Source organism: Columba livia, chromosome 10, assembly GCF_036013475.1.
Source record: "Columba livia isolate bColLiv1 breed racing homer chromosome 10, bColLiv1.pat.W.v2, whole genome shotgun sequence".
Taxonomy (NCBI): Eukaryota; Metazoa; Chordata; class Aves; order Columbiformes; family Columbidae; genus Columba; species Columba livia.
The window spans coordinates 15,540,350-15,554,155 of record NC_088611.1 but is presented as its reverse complement, the minus strand read 5'-3'; the positions used below and the strand labels follow the sequence as shown (position 1 = coordinate 15,554,155).

The following is a 13,806-nucleotide window of genomic DNA, read 5'->3' as shown; positions in this document are numbered from 1 at the left end:
TCCAAGGAGATGGGAACGTGGTCATCAAGGGGGAGTTTAGGATTTTGTTGATTTAACCCTCTCAAGCTGTTTAAAAATAACACTTCCTGTACTTAAAACCTATCTCTGCTATGCCAGTGTTTCTTGGGTTTTGCTATCACATTTTTTTCTTTTTTGGGGGGTGTTAATGAGCTCTCACAAAATGACTGGAGGCACTTGACTACTCCAACACAAAGTTTTGAGTTCAAGGAACTGGACCTTGGAACTTGGCCTTTTTGCCCAGGATAAAACACCAGATACAGGATTTTGCCTTGAAGGGTACCCAGGGGATCCAGAGATGGTTACTGCATCAATAATCAGACTGGGTTTGACTAAGCACTGCTGGAGACAGCCAGCTTTTCAGATGGGGATCTGGTCACAGGGTATTAACGTCAAACAAATGTCACATTGGCTAGGGCAACAGAGTCTGTGAAGATTTTATTCTAGCATGCTGAGTCTGGAAATTTGAGAGGTCATGAGGAATGTGCCTTAAATTTTGAGGCCATTACTAAAGGGCTGACTCAAAATTCTTCACAAAGAGCCTGAAAGCACTGAGAAATCCATCATCTGAACTCTATGGGCGAGGCTTATTAATGGTCAAAATCAAAACTGTCTTTTTCATTTAAAAAGTACACATGCAAGCACTCATCTCAGTGCAAGAGGCTCAGGTTCAAGCCCTTTTTCTGCTCACCACAGGCTTTTTTTTTGGTTCCCTACTGCTTGAACTGCTTCGTTTGTATAAACAGTGAAGCATTCACCAGGTTAGAGCTCCTGCCAGTGTAATCTGGTCATCAGGATGACAGCTGGGAGATGGAAACCCCTGTGCAGGTTTCAAACCAGGCACATTTCGGGGAAGTGTCACAGCTGAGTGCCCATCACTCCCCTACCACTCACTCTGCCTTTCTGAGCCAGAAATCCATCCCCAGGAACCTCTTCCAATCACAGTGTTTTTGAATCTGACATGTTCCCATCAGTCAGCATTGTGCAATGAAGCACTGGTACAGGGAGGATATGTTTCTCACCATCTCTAGTCAAATCAGCAGAAAAGGGATAGTAATTTCATTTTGTTTTACATGCAAGTTCAAAGGCATCTTGGACTGAGACTATCTGCTGAAAGTAGATGTGTCTAGCATTTGTTAGCAGTTAGACTGTATTACTCATCAGAAAATGGAACAAAATAGGCTCTTTTGTTTTCTTGCCTCATCCAATATATTTCTATTGTTTATTTTGATTTTAGAAAAGAAACAATAGAGGAAAGTTCACCAAGTAAAATGTTTCCTAATGTTTTCACAGAAATATATGCCACTGGAGGTCAGCTCCACATTTCCAACAGTAATTTAATAACCCAAATCTATCATATTGAAAATCCCTCTGGACTCTTAACGGACTAGAGAGATGTTCATAGGTCATTTTAAAAACATCAGCATACACTTTGAAGATGACTCCAGAATCCCCTCTGCTCTATAGATTCTTGTTGAACAAATTGTCCCTGAATCTATTTATTTATATGTATTTTTTGCAACATTATCAGAAAGAATTGATTTATCTAGCTGTAGTCACACAACTTGCACTGATGTTTGGCAGAGCATAGTAACAGTGATTGAAAAAACAAAGGAATATATTGAAAGCTACCTAGGAAAGATTGCTCAAAATTGTTTATTGTAACTATAGAATTTAAAACCACTCAAAAAATCAAAACAGATGCTATCAATGATTTAACTGAGTCCCACTGCTCAGCCTGCCTGAAAGGATGATTTGTGCATTTCTTGAATGCCTTTTACATCTTTCAATACATACATTTTTGCTGTTGTTTCAGATGAAAAAAGGAAACTTCGCCCAGGTATTCTTAAAAAATGGGCATGAACTTTAGACAAAACCCTCTTTGAGTCAATATAGACTGAAGTCATCAACCTACAGATTTACCCTGATCAGCAGGCAGGCAGAAACTTAGTGAATTCACAGAGTACCACCTGGAAATGCTCAAGGCTAAGTGTTTTTTTGGGCAGTCCAGGCTCCCCTGGTTGCTGGTGAAGAGATGCTGATGCTGCGGTTGGGCACAGGTGATGTCTCCCACCACTGGTGCCACCACCTGCGCTGACACCGTGGAGCAGCACCGCTGGCTTGGCACACAGGGCAGCTTCACCCTGTCATCCTCTTCAGCAAAACCACACTCAACCCAGCCAGTGACAGAGATTGGAGGTTTCAGGCCAGGCTGGAAGTGTCACATCAATCCAGTGCCTTGCAGGAGGGAGTGTGCCACACACAGAGCAGATCAAAGCTTTGGGCATCCTTCCTTCCGGGCATCAGCTGCATGCCTGAAGGCACAGGCAATCTGTCTGAGACAATAGAAAGCACAAATTCAAGCAAGCAGATGAATCATATCTTTTTAAACAGGACTCAGGGTTTGCTTTGTGATGACATTTTCAGCAAACAGCCATACACCATGCAATTTTTCCTTTCCTGCTGGCCAGGCAGACTGTCCCAAACTTGCTGAGCTGCACAGGACAGCAAAACCTTCACCTCCACCCTCAGTGCTGCAGTGGAAAGAGCAGGGCTGCAGGCCAGCTCTTACTGGGTGACCTGGAAAGAGCAGGAGTGAGGAAAACCCTGACCTAACCCATTTTGTTCTTCAATTAGAGTATCCAGGCAGGAGTCAGCTGCTGCCCATCCTCCCTCATACCTGCAGCATGAGTAAGGGTCACAGTTAATTTTCTTGCCTGTTCTTGGAGCAACACACCCGCTCATGCACATCTAATATATCTTTCTCCTAGACTGGAGGAGGCTAACATTTTATTCTTGCTTTAAGAAGCAAGTATATCCCCTAAAAATGCTCTTTGTGTTGCTCCAGCTATGTGCAGCTGATTTGGGATGAGACGTCTGCAGGCTCTGGCTGGAGTCCAGGAATCCTTCAGCTGCCTTGGGAAACATGTCCTACAGCCAAAGGAAAACCCACCACCCTCAGATGCCCCGGCAGGCACACGATGGCCTGTTCCTCCCACACCAGGAGTGTTGGACAAGCTCTGCCATGTCTACCCTGTCATCCAGGCAAAGTTGTCTTTGCTGTTGAGGTTACGCAACTCAGAGAGGCGAGGACAAGGCGAGTTTTTCTGGGGGAAGAATGGAAAGTGGTTTTGTCCCTGGATAGTCTCTGGAAGTGCGTGAGTGTTTCTGCATGCTTTAAGGGCCTGGCTCCACAAAATACTTAGGCACACGTGTAACAAGAAGTGACGTTCAACAGAGTCCTGCAGAGACAGACACTTCCAGCTCCAGCAGGATCCAAAGAGCTTTCCATGAAGTTTCAATTATTGTTTTTTTCTTTTTGTTCAAGCCACTAAAATAACCTTCATTCTGACAAGTGCCTGTCCGTGTGGCAGCTGAATTAAAACCGCTTTGAAGTATAGCAGGTCCTACCCCTCACAAGGAGAAATATCCATAATACAAGGTAAGAGATCTTGCACTGCTGAATACTACCTGGTTATTAATGTGAAAACCAGAATTAATTTAGTGCCAAAAAAGTTGTGAGAAAGTTTGAGCAAAAGCAACATCAATTATAGAGACCATCTCATACCACAGCTATTTTACAGCAATTCCACTTTACATTCTTTGGCTAGCACAGCTTATTGAATAATTAAATAGCCAGATGACACACAATCAGATTAAAAAGCCTTGAATGTGAAAGAATATCAGTTTCCCAATTCTGAAAGGAATTTAATCATGGAAACTTCCACCTACTGTTCAGTTTACCAGGTTCTTTAGAGAGCTGAAAAGCAGTGATATCCATGAGATCATCTTCATGGTGCTTTTTCCAGTACAGAAGGAAACCTGAGCTATTGTCTCACAGGGGAACTTGGTCACAGGACACAGCTCCTGAAGATTTGGGAGGAAAAACACCCTATTCTCATCTCTGTATAAAGTAGCTTTTTCTGACTGGGATTCGCACATCATTAAAGCAGGCACATCATTAAAGCAGACACTTCATTAAAAAGGAAACACATTTAAAACTGAAAGTGTGGGGTGACTTACTAGAACTTTACAGAGAAGAAATCAATTACCATTGCAGTAGAAGAATATTTTTTTTCAACTAATAGTACCCAATATGCATTACATTGTAAACGGTGCTTTGTGTTACATAAAGACAGTGTGTTCCTCAGCATATAAACCATTTAATTGCAATAATGACTCACATTTCAGCTGCAAAGCTAGACTTGTATGTTTTCTGAATGTGCCAAACAGGCAAGGCACAAACTAGCTTTGGTGTATTTAGAAGAATGTGCTTAAAACACATGTTGAAGTAAATGGGAAAGCTAAACTACTGGTTGAGGGTTTTTTTTTGTTTGTTTGGGGTTTTTTTAAGTGTCCTGATGTTTGCTTGGAGCCCTAATAAATATTAAAATGAAAGTATATGAAAAAGTGTTAATGACTGATCTACAGAATGAACTTTCCCACCATCTGAAAAGACACTGGAAATTTTGAAGAGCGTCAAAGTGTGACTTTTCTCACCTATATTTTCCTTCTCCTATTTTCAAATCCAGAATGTGCCTAAATAAGTGATAGATTTAATTAGACAGGTTTTAAAGTGAAAGCACAAAATATCCTCCATTTTGTACTGAAAGCCATAGTACAGAGGAGCTGTGCAGGGGCAGTTTGTGATCTGACACTCAAACTTCGTGTCAAGTGGGCTCCATGCAGATGAACAGTCAATACACAATATGGATGAACTTCACTTCTCAGCTAAGACAATGATCACTACACAACTTTTGAACCAGTCAAACTGAAACTTTCCTTGCTAAATTTGCATTTTCCAAGTGTAAAGGGCCATTCATTTTACTCACTCAACTATATCATATCTGATAAGCGTACTTTCGGGGACTTCTTTAAAGAACCTGCAAAATTAAAGCCCAAACCCATGAGGGTTTGAGATGCAGTGTGAGGAAGCTGGTGGGAAAAGGGCAGTGGGAAAAGGATCACCCCCTTCCAGCAGCCCAGGCTTGTGCCAGATTAGTGACTGCATTACCATGGCCTGATGTAAACAGAAAAGATATTTCCTGTCTTGGATTACATGGCAGGGGATGGGGGATTTGACTTGTAAATGAGGGGAGGATAAAAGGGTAAAGCCCCTAAGTACACACAACAGCATGGCCCTGGGTAATGAGCCCAAGTTAGAAATGCTCCTTGGGACCCACACTTCCAATTAATTGCTTTAAAAAGACTGATTTGCACATTCGTAGTAAGTACACCCTGGGATTGCCCTATGAACCAGAAAAATCTTGTCTTCCAGCTATTCCAGGGAATAAACACACTGGGCCTCAAACGGGTGTTAGCCGGCGATGGATCTGCACCCACCTACCAGCTGTGTCTGTTTACGGGGAATCTGCTCCTGTTAAACACAGCACAATGATGTTGCTGTTATACACCGTGGGCCAGCAAAGCTGGTATGGGGCTTTTCTGCCTCCCCATTGCCCGTCCCTGGAAGAGCAGCCTGTGTTAGAAGTTCTGTTAGCCCAGCTGGTGCCTATTAAACTACTGTCCCAAATACAGAGGCAAGGATAATCCTTGCAAGGAATCTTAACACACTTTGTGCAAGGGTGTTATGATCAGCACCATACAAAACACCTGGCAGAAGGTCTGTGAAGATAGTGTCTAGACTTCTGGCTGAGAGGGACCAAGGCAGAGAAGGGAAGTCAAGACCCCTTCACCAACAAACAAGCAGGAGTGCAAGACAACTTGTACAAATCACAACCGCGTCAGGATACATGGAGTCACTACTACAGACAGCACCAAAATTCACTGGTCTGAACTCTTCAATACTGTAAGGATCTTCATTGCTGAGATCTTGCCTGAAGCCTGCCCTTAAGTTTCTGGCTGTCAGATTCCACTTAAAAACTGAGTTTCTTTCTCACTTTGTAGATGCAGCATCTGTCTCGCTTGTTCTATTGGGAGGAGGGAGGGAGATGTGTAATTAAGTGTAAATAGGGTTCTCATGATGCAATACAGACTCATATAATACTTCCCAGGTGCCACTGTCTCAAAGAACTTGGCAGGAGTTTCCCACTTGCGAGGCTAGGATTTAAGAAGAGCAGTAAACTTGTGTGGTCCTGCAGAAGCGTTCCTTACGTGCGGTGCTCTGATCCTGCCTTTGGGAACAGCTGTGCAAGTCCATGCTTATGGCTGGGCTGGTATTTTGAAAGGAAGCTTGGGTTAACTTCTGTGTTTTCCCCCCTCTTCCCTTAAGACATCCTTCACTTTAAAACCAAATTCTCTAAGTTTATCAGAGGGTGATAGTGCTGTCAAGCTGCTGCAAGCGGCTGGTTTGTGTTGTGTTCAAGAGACACTGCATAGGACTAAAAAAAAACCCCTTAAGTAATCCCTACAGAAAGCAAAGTGTGGAGGAGTACAGCAAGTTGCATCAAAACACAGAACGGTTATATAGGAGCAGCTGACTGGTTTGCCAGTTCTAGTTATGCTGGAAGACAGAGGATGAACCGTCACCGGAGCTGTGAGATGAGGGATGCGGCTCCTGAGTGTGCAAAGAGCCTGAGAATGGGCAATACTGCAATTTCCATCTCTCCCAGCTCTGGCATTTCTTCTTTGCCATGACCATATGGCATAGGATAGGCTTATTTTTCTAGCAAATGCTCAACTGATTAATTTCAGCTGCTTGTCACAATTTTTGCCTTTTGACTAGACCCCAATGGCATTTTGACTTTTGGCAATGGAAATTGGGATAGGTGCTATTTTATTTATTTTAATAAGTACAGTAATTTCACTGCAAAATGATAGCTCATCCCAGACTAAATTCTTGCTACTGTCACTCCTGGCTCAGGTTTGACAGGTGGCTTGATACATTGATAATATGCTGCATAATCTGACAAGGAGCTTTATCAATCAAACAAGCCCTGCTGTTCAGCTCAACAGGAAAGTTCAATCACTCTTCTCTAGTGGAATCAGTATACACATAATACTTTCATCCCAATATAATGTTAGACTGAAGATTTAGATCTGCTCTCACTGCCCCAGGGCTATTTATACCTTTGTACCTTGAGGGTTTACTAATTAGCAGCCTTCTTCCACACCTTTGATATCATTAAAGTAATCTCAGTGTAAGCGACTCCTTTCTGATGATATCTCCGAGGGAGTGGAGAACAGCTGTAATAATTCAGAATATGATAGTTCGAGCAGTTCTCCAAGAGCAGTGACTGAAAGATTGCAATAGTTTTGCCTACACAAGCAAAGCCAGCAAAGCACCTTGACTTCTTCAGGATGACTGTGGCCAACGGGATACAAGATGTTTACTCTCAGCCAAGTCCAGAATTAACAGATAGCAGGGGTTTTAGTATGGATTTTTTTTTTAGTCACCATAAACATCACTTTATTAGGTAAACACCTTTTAATTGTGTTTTGTTTGTTTGTTTTCCCTGTCTTGCCCACTCCCTGTTTGCCTGGTCTTGTTCTGCATGCGCGGTCTTCCGTAGTCAAAGGCCTTCAGCATATTAGTGACAAAGTAATAAGAAAACCAGGACCCAAATATAAGGGCTTTGTGAGGACTTAGAGAAAGCAGCTGAGAGCTCAGTACTCCCTGCCTGGAATTACTCAGCTTTTCCCACACTTTACAAACCCTCTGGTTCCCAGTTTCTCACACAGGAGAGCTGGGATAACTTGTTTGTAAGACGAATTTAACACTACTAAAATCTCATCTCAGATAGTTTCTAATAACATGATGGGTGAGGTTTATTTAAATCATAATTGCCTGCACTTGTTTTTCCACATTACTTGCTTTGCTGTTCCACAACACGAGTCAATTTCAAGGCCTGTCATTAACTTAGCAACTCATTCTGCAAAGTTCAAAACTGGAGCAGGGGAAAAAGTTTTCTCTATGCTAAAAATGCACTTCAGACCAGAGTGACTCTGATGTGATTCAATGGCAGCTCCTACTCAAAAGATGAGCCCTCATAGGAAAACATGCTGTTTCCAATAGCCACTCTGATACCTGCCATTAATTGCCTGTTCTTGCTTGCATGATCCTACAGCAGCCTCCTGCCCTTTGCTCCTTTTTGTTCTCATTCCTGTTTGAGCACTTCCTTTTGTTGCCAGTCTCTTGCTCCCCTTCAGGACCATTTTAGAGAGATAATAAAATCCTTCTGCAGATAGAAAGAACCAGATACAAATGGCTATGTGAGTGTGTTTATGTTTATAGCATGAAGCCAGAGAACAGGCTGTCCTGGGTTCTGGTTTCTAACTACAGCATAAATCCATCAGCGAATATGTTACAACCCCAGAGAAGAAAGCAGAACTGTACCGGCAGACGCTGCAGGACATCCACCAGAGCTGCATCTTGGAGCTGCTCCTTATCTCTTAATTCTCCAAAAGTGTGAAAGATGGAGGCTTTCACCCCAAATTAAATGAGCTGTCACTTCAACTTGCTGATGAGGACTGCAGAAAAGAAGCAGGGAGCCAACATCAGATAAAGAGCATTAAATACCTGGTTACATGCTTGAGGTTTTCCTCAGTCAAGGAAGCAGTGGGGCACCTCAGAGCAGTGTCCTGGGCCACATGCTGTGCTTGCTGCTCCTCAACTGGCCACACAGTCAGCATCACTGGGGATCCATCAACTGGTCTCCCATCCTTCAAGTAATTATTCACTGAGTAATATCATCCCCTCTCAGCCACTGAGGGACAAGCATTAATTAGTGAACACAGAACAATCTTCCATTTGCCAGGCTTTATGCACAGTGCATTTACTGAACTACAGCGCTGTCTTGGGACGATAAAAGTTTCCTTCACCAGACAGCAGTCTCCAAAGAGAAAACTGGCACAGGTGGCTTCTCATAACAAAGGAAAAGACATAATAAATTTTTGGTTTGTTTTGTTTTCTTTTCCTTTAAATGTTTCACATGCAGAGCCATGCTAAGTGCAAACCAGATGACAAGCTAAGAGGATCATTTTGGCTGACACAGGAGTCCATCCCAGTTCTGGTGAAAACTGATGACAGCAACATGTGCAAGAGAGCCTGGCTGAACTGAAACCTTAATGTGAGATGTTCACATCTTAATAGACTTTGAGATAAATGGTCTTTTCTTGTCTTCCATATGGTTTTGCTTTGCATATAGTAACTGAATCGTAACATTGGCTGAAGGAGAGGAGCTGCCTGACTGCACTGAGCTGGAAGAGGAGAGGAAAATTTGAAAGGCAGAGAGACCATCTCTGGAGAAGTCATTGTGCTGATGGAGAATGACAAGATGAAAATGATGCAAGAAGTAATGAGTAGCATAGCAGGCTAAAGATAGCCTGCCCAGCGGTTAGGGTGAAAGACAGGTAATCTGGTTGAGAATTGACAATCACCCTGGTGTTCTTCACTCTCTTAACTGGGCTGGCACCTTAAGCACAAAGCTGGTTTGAGGTCTTAGAGGACTATCTAGTCACCACCAACATCAGGAGGAGTTCTGCTGAGGATGTCACTGGGCCTGTGTTCTCAGTGATGCTCTTAAGAGGTAGGAGCAAAACATGAACAGCCTCTACTCCTGCATTATGCTTACACTGCTAAGTCTGCATGCACAGAATAAGTTAGGAGCTACAAACACAATCTTTCACCCTAGCAGTATTTATACCTTAACATATTAGTTGTCAAGGTTAAAATTATTTGAAATATACACTTAAAGCCAAAGCAAATGCACTCAATGAGAGGGCAAATCCACACTTCAAGAAGTATTTTGTTTTATAAACCAATTTAGTCCAGGTCTATTAAGAGCTTTTCCTGGTCAAAGAGTGAGAGTATTTTCTCTGCTATAATCATATCAGCCTGTATTCTGGGTTAATGGAGATGCATATTACTGCCAGATTCTGTCCTTTCTCTGCATGTAATCTAATACCAGATGATTTTGAATGGGTACTAAATCCGCTCATTTGCATGACCTCCCCAAGGTTTTTACCATTAGAATCTTAAAATAGTTCAAGGAAAGCTCTCCCAAAACCTGATCATAAATCTCCTAATGAGAGACTGAAGTCACAAAGAAAATCCTCTTTTTAATTCCTGTTTGGTGTTTTTCACCCTTCATGACAAATAAGAAAGAATTCACAGTAATGAAGACATTTTTAAACCATTTCAGTGGAAAACACATTAAAAATGAGCATTCAGATTAACAGTTCAGGTTCCCAGCAGGGTCCGGAGATGCAGTAACTGATCAGCCGTTTTCAGCTCCTAATACAAGGCCCAGTAATGTCACCATCTCTCAGGGCAAGTAGAAGTTACTCTGTCAGTGACTGCTTTATTCACAGTGTAACATAGCACCTAGCGTCAGAATAAATATGATTCTGTGTCATTAGACTGGCTGAAATGGGACCTGTGTGAAAGCACAAGGATTTACATGAATATTCTTCACACTAATGGGAATACAAGCCATAGCAGCTAAATTCACAAAGATCTTCCTAAGAATATTCTGCCTCTCATTTGCACAGAGTGGAGGATACGTTTTAATGATTCTACGTTTGGTTTTCTACTTGCTGTTTGCTGCATTGCAGCATGTTGTACTTGCTGCCTGTTACTTAAGCATGTAAGACAAAATTGTTCATAGCCTCATGGGTTTTCTGTTCTTCTCATTATTGGGTTATCCAAAAGCAACATAAGTATTTCTGCAGCTAAATCACATGTTGTGACAATAGGGAGGGGTGAAAAATAATCAGAATAAAGTTTTACTAATTTTGTGGTGTCCAAACTGTTCAGAAAACTTGTTGTTTTCAGAGGTCTTTACATTGTGCATGCAAAACTCAACTCTTATTAATATATTTTGCAACTGGGAATATTCAATGCCTGCACAAACTAATCCTTGGCCAAAACCACAGAAGTAATCATCTTGAGAGTTTAGTTTGGATAACTGAGGAAACTGAAACCAGTTCATCAGGACAGCATTCAGATGCTTGAGACCTTTATCCTGGGACCATTCTGCCTTACCCTGAAGTCCCAGACTTACCTCCTATCACAGAGGAAGAGAAAACTGACAGATAACAGCCTTCTTCCAGGATTTTGAACTACAGCAGAGCCACACAGGGTAGCAGGAGACCTACAGAAATAAATAAAAAATAAACTAAAAGACAAAGCCTGCCTTGATACCCAGCAGTACCCAGTCATGTCACCAAGCATCACATCATTGCACAGCACGTAGTTTCCCCAAATCAGAGACACTTTCTCACACTTAGCGCCACACCTGCAGCCACATAACATGTGTGGTAGCATCTGCCCTGTATGCTGATGCTGGCAGAGATGCAGGAAGTCTCTGGAAAGGTTAGGGAGAGACAGAGACCCTTTGCCAGAACTGAACCAGGAGCACTAAGCTCCAACCAGGCACTGGAGAAAACAATACCCTGATGGGCAACAGGTAATTTCATTTATTTTGTGAATACAAGTCTGCCCCTTCTTACCTGCACCCTCAAATATTTGCTCTCACCCCAACCCCACATTTTATCCAGCTTCATCTTCTTCACTGTAATTCTATCCCCTACCACTTATTTACTGTTTATGACCTTGTGAGCCTCCACACCTTACCTCCAGTCATCTCTCCTGTTTACTGCTCTCTTCATTCCTCTCCATGCATTCCTTATCAGCCTCATTAGCAGCTCGTTCACACCCAGCCTCTCCTTGACTCCCTTCTCCCTAACCCACCCACTCCTCCTTTTCCCTCTGCCCACTGACTTGCTTGTACATCTCTGCTGATTGTAGCTTGGTGCAGTCATCCCCACCTCAGTCTGTCATCTGATCTGGAGGAAGTATCTGGGCAAGTAAATCATTTGTTTGTGTGGTGGCATACTGTCAAATACTTAGAGCCAAAGCCTTTTTGGAAATTGGATGAGATCGGAATGGGAATGGAGCACAAACAAACTCAGCAACAGATAGTGGTACTTGCCCCCATCGCCATTTAGCGTCATTATCCTTTCTAGCACTCTGGCTGTGCCCCAGCAGTAGTGTGAGCTGCTCAGGACCAGCACGAAAAAGGTAAACCCGGGTATGGAAAAAACTAGTGACACTGTGCAGAGTTTTTCATCCTCCAGCCAGTGAAATCCTGCCCTGAGTGTAGTGTTTTATAGCCGCACCAAAGTTATTTGTCATCCCAGGCCAAAAAAAAAAAAAGAGTTGATGGTTTCTGTCCATTCCTTAGATGCCACACTTAAAATAAATAAAGGAGCAATGCTGCCACCAGCCCTCACCAGAGAGGGATCTGATGAGGCTGCTCTTTCTGGGTAAACTGATGCTGGGTTGGGGTACGGGTTGTGGGGCCCGGATTGCTCCGTCTCTGGGGATGTGGAGTATTTCTGGCACGTCGGCCTGGCACCTCCACCGCGCCGAGCGCAAGGAGGGGGGCAGCGGGGGCGAGCAGGATTTGCTCTGCAGCACTTTCAAGACAAAGCGATTTTACTAAAAAAGGAACTCGTAGCACTTCAGCCTGTTGAGCGCTGCAGAGGCTGTGCCGGCTCTGTCTGCATCCCTGGTGCCTGGGAGGAGGAGGAGGCAGCAGCAGGAGGAAAATGGCAACAGGCACCCTGCTGTGGTTCAGCAGTCCTGGGTGGGCTTAGGATCAGCTGCAAGTGACCCTGGGGACGTCAGGCAGCCCACAGCAGGGTCTGGAGAAAGCAAACATGAGGTGAAACCTGGGGTTCGGTGGCTGGTTCTGCTGAGGAGTAGCAGGTGACTGCGGTAAATCACATCCTCTGCTGTGTTCCACTTTCCCCTCTTGCTGCCTATGGACACTGTACATTCTTTGGGGTGTGAACCCTCCCCTTGCTGTGTCTATGACCCACCCGTGCCACGGGACACTGCACTCCACAGGGACCCCCTGCCGCAGGGGTACTGCTGTGGGTAACTGCACTCTCAAAAATAAAGTTCTGGCTACACGGAAAATATTAGCAAATTATAACATTTCCCTTTATAGCTGTACTGCAGACAACATTCCCAGACTGCGGCGGAGCATGCTTGCTTTTTCTTTCCATCCCTCAGTGCAATTTGACAAGTATTATGGCTTTTTTTTCATAATAGGCAGGTTTACTTTATGTCACTGAGCACCGGCAAGGACAGAGAGGCTTTTAAATTGCAGTAATCTGAATTCTAGAAATAACAAGCTACAAAGGTCCATGATTAAACATGGAGTGCATGATATCTGCAAAAACAACTACTCTGCATTCTTTAAAAGATCATTTGGATAATAGTGACATAACCTGAGTACCCAGTCATGGTTCAATTTAATCAGCAAATGTTCCTCTAGAGCAGAACCATCTAACTTAGGAAAAAAAAACAGAAGTATAGTCGCCACCAGTAGGAGAAATTAATGCATTCCATTGAGACAAAGATTAATTATTATGAATCACTGCAAAAATACATTTGCCCCAAGTGGGAGTACATGCTCTTCTATTCATCAAGTTTCTTTCAAATAATCATTAAGCATCTTAAGACAGAAGACAATTTTGTTCACCCAAAATAAACACTACTAAAAGTTACAAAATAAGAACCACCTTTTTTTAATGTCTGGAGCAATTTGATGAAGAGTAGTTGCCTGAAAGCTGGACAGGCAGAACATCTGCTACAAGAAATGTATATAAGTGCAGAGAACTCTGCTAATTCTTTTATAAATTTTCACGTCATAGTCTTCCTGTTAGTGTTGATTTTTCCATATAGTTTTTTGTTCACTAAATTAAATTTATATTTGCTACTAATTTTGTCTTGTTTAAGGCCTCAGCTGTAGTCTCAATGGGTCTTAAAGCAGATTTAAAGCAAAAAGTCACCTCTATCCCATGTTTTGGGGAAAA

General features: G+C 42.9%; 1 long non-coding RNA gene across 2 annotated transcripts; it reads right to left on the bottom strand.

Annotated features, from left to right (window-relative positions):
* Positions 1–988: 988 nt before the first annotated feature.
* On the bottom strand, positions 989–12,196 carry LOC110364807 (uncharacterized). Of its 2 annotated transcripts, none has more exons than XR_010475123.1 (4): positions 11,555–12,196; positions 10,983–11,072; positions 8,315–8,448; positions 989–2,350 (listed from the first exon to the last, which is right to left on the bottom strand). It is a non-coding gene; the product is annotated as an uncharacterized LOC110364807 (long non-coding RNA). The 2 variants fall into 2 exon arrangements; XR_010475122.1 differs by having other exon boundaries at positions 989–2,354; positions 11,555–12,194.
* Between the last annotated feature and the right edge of the window lie 1,610 nt (positions 12,197–13,806).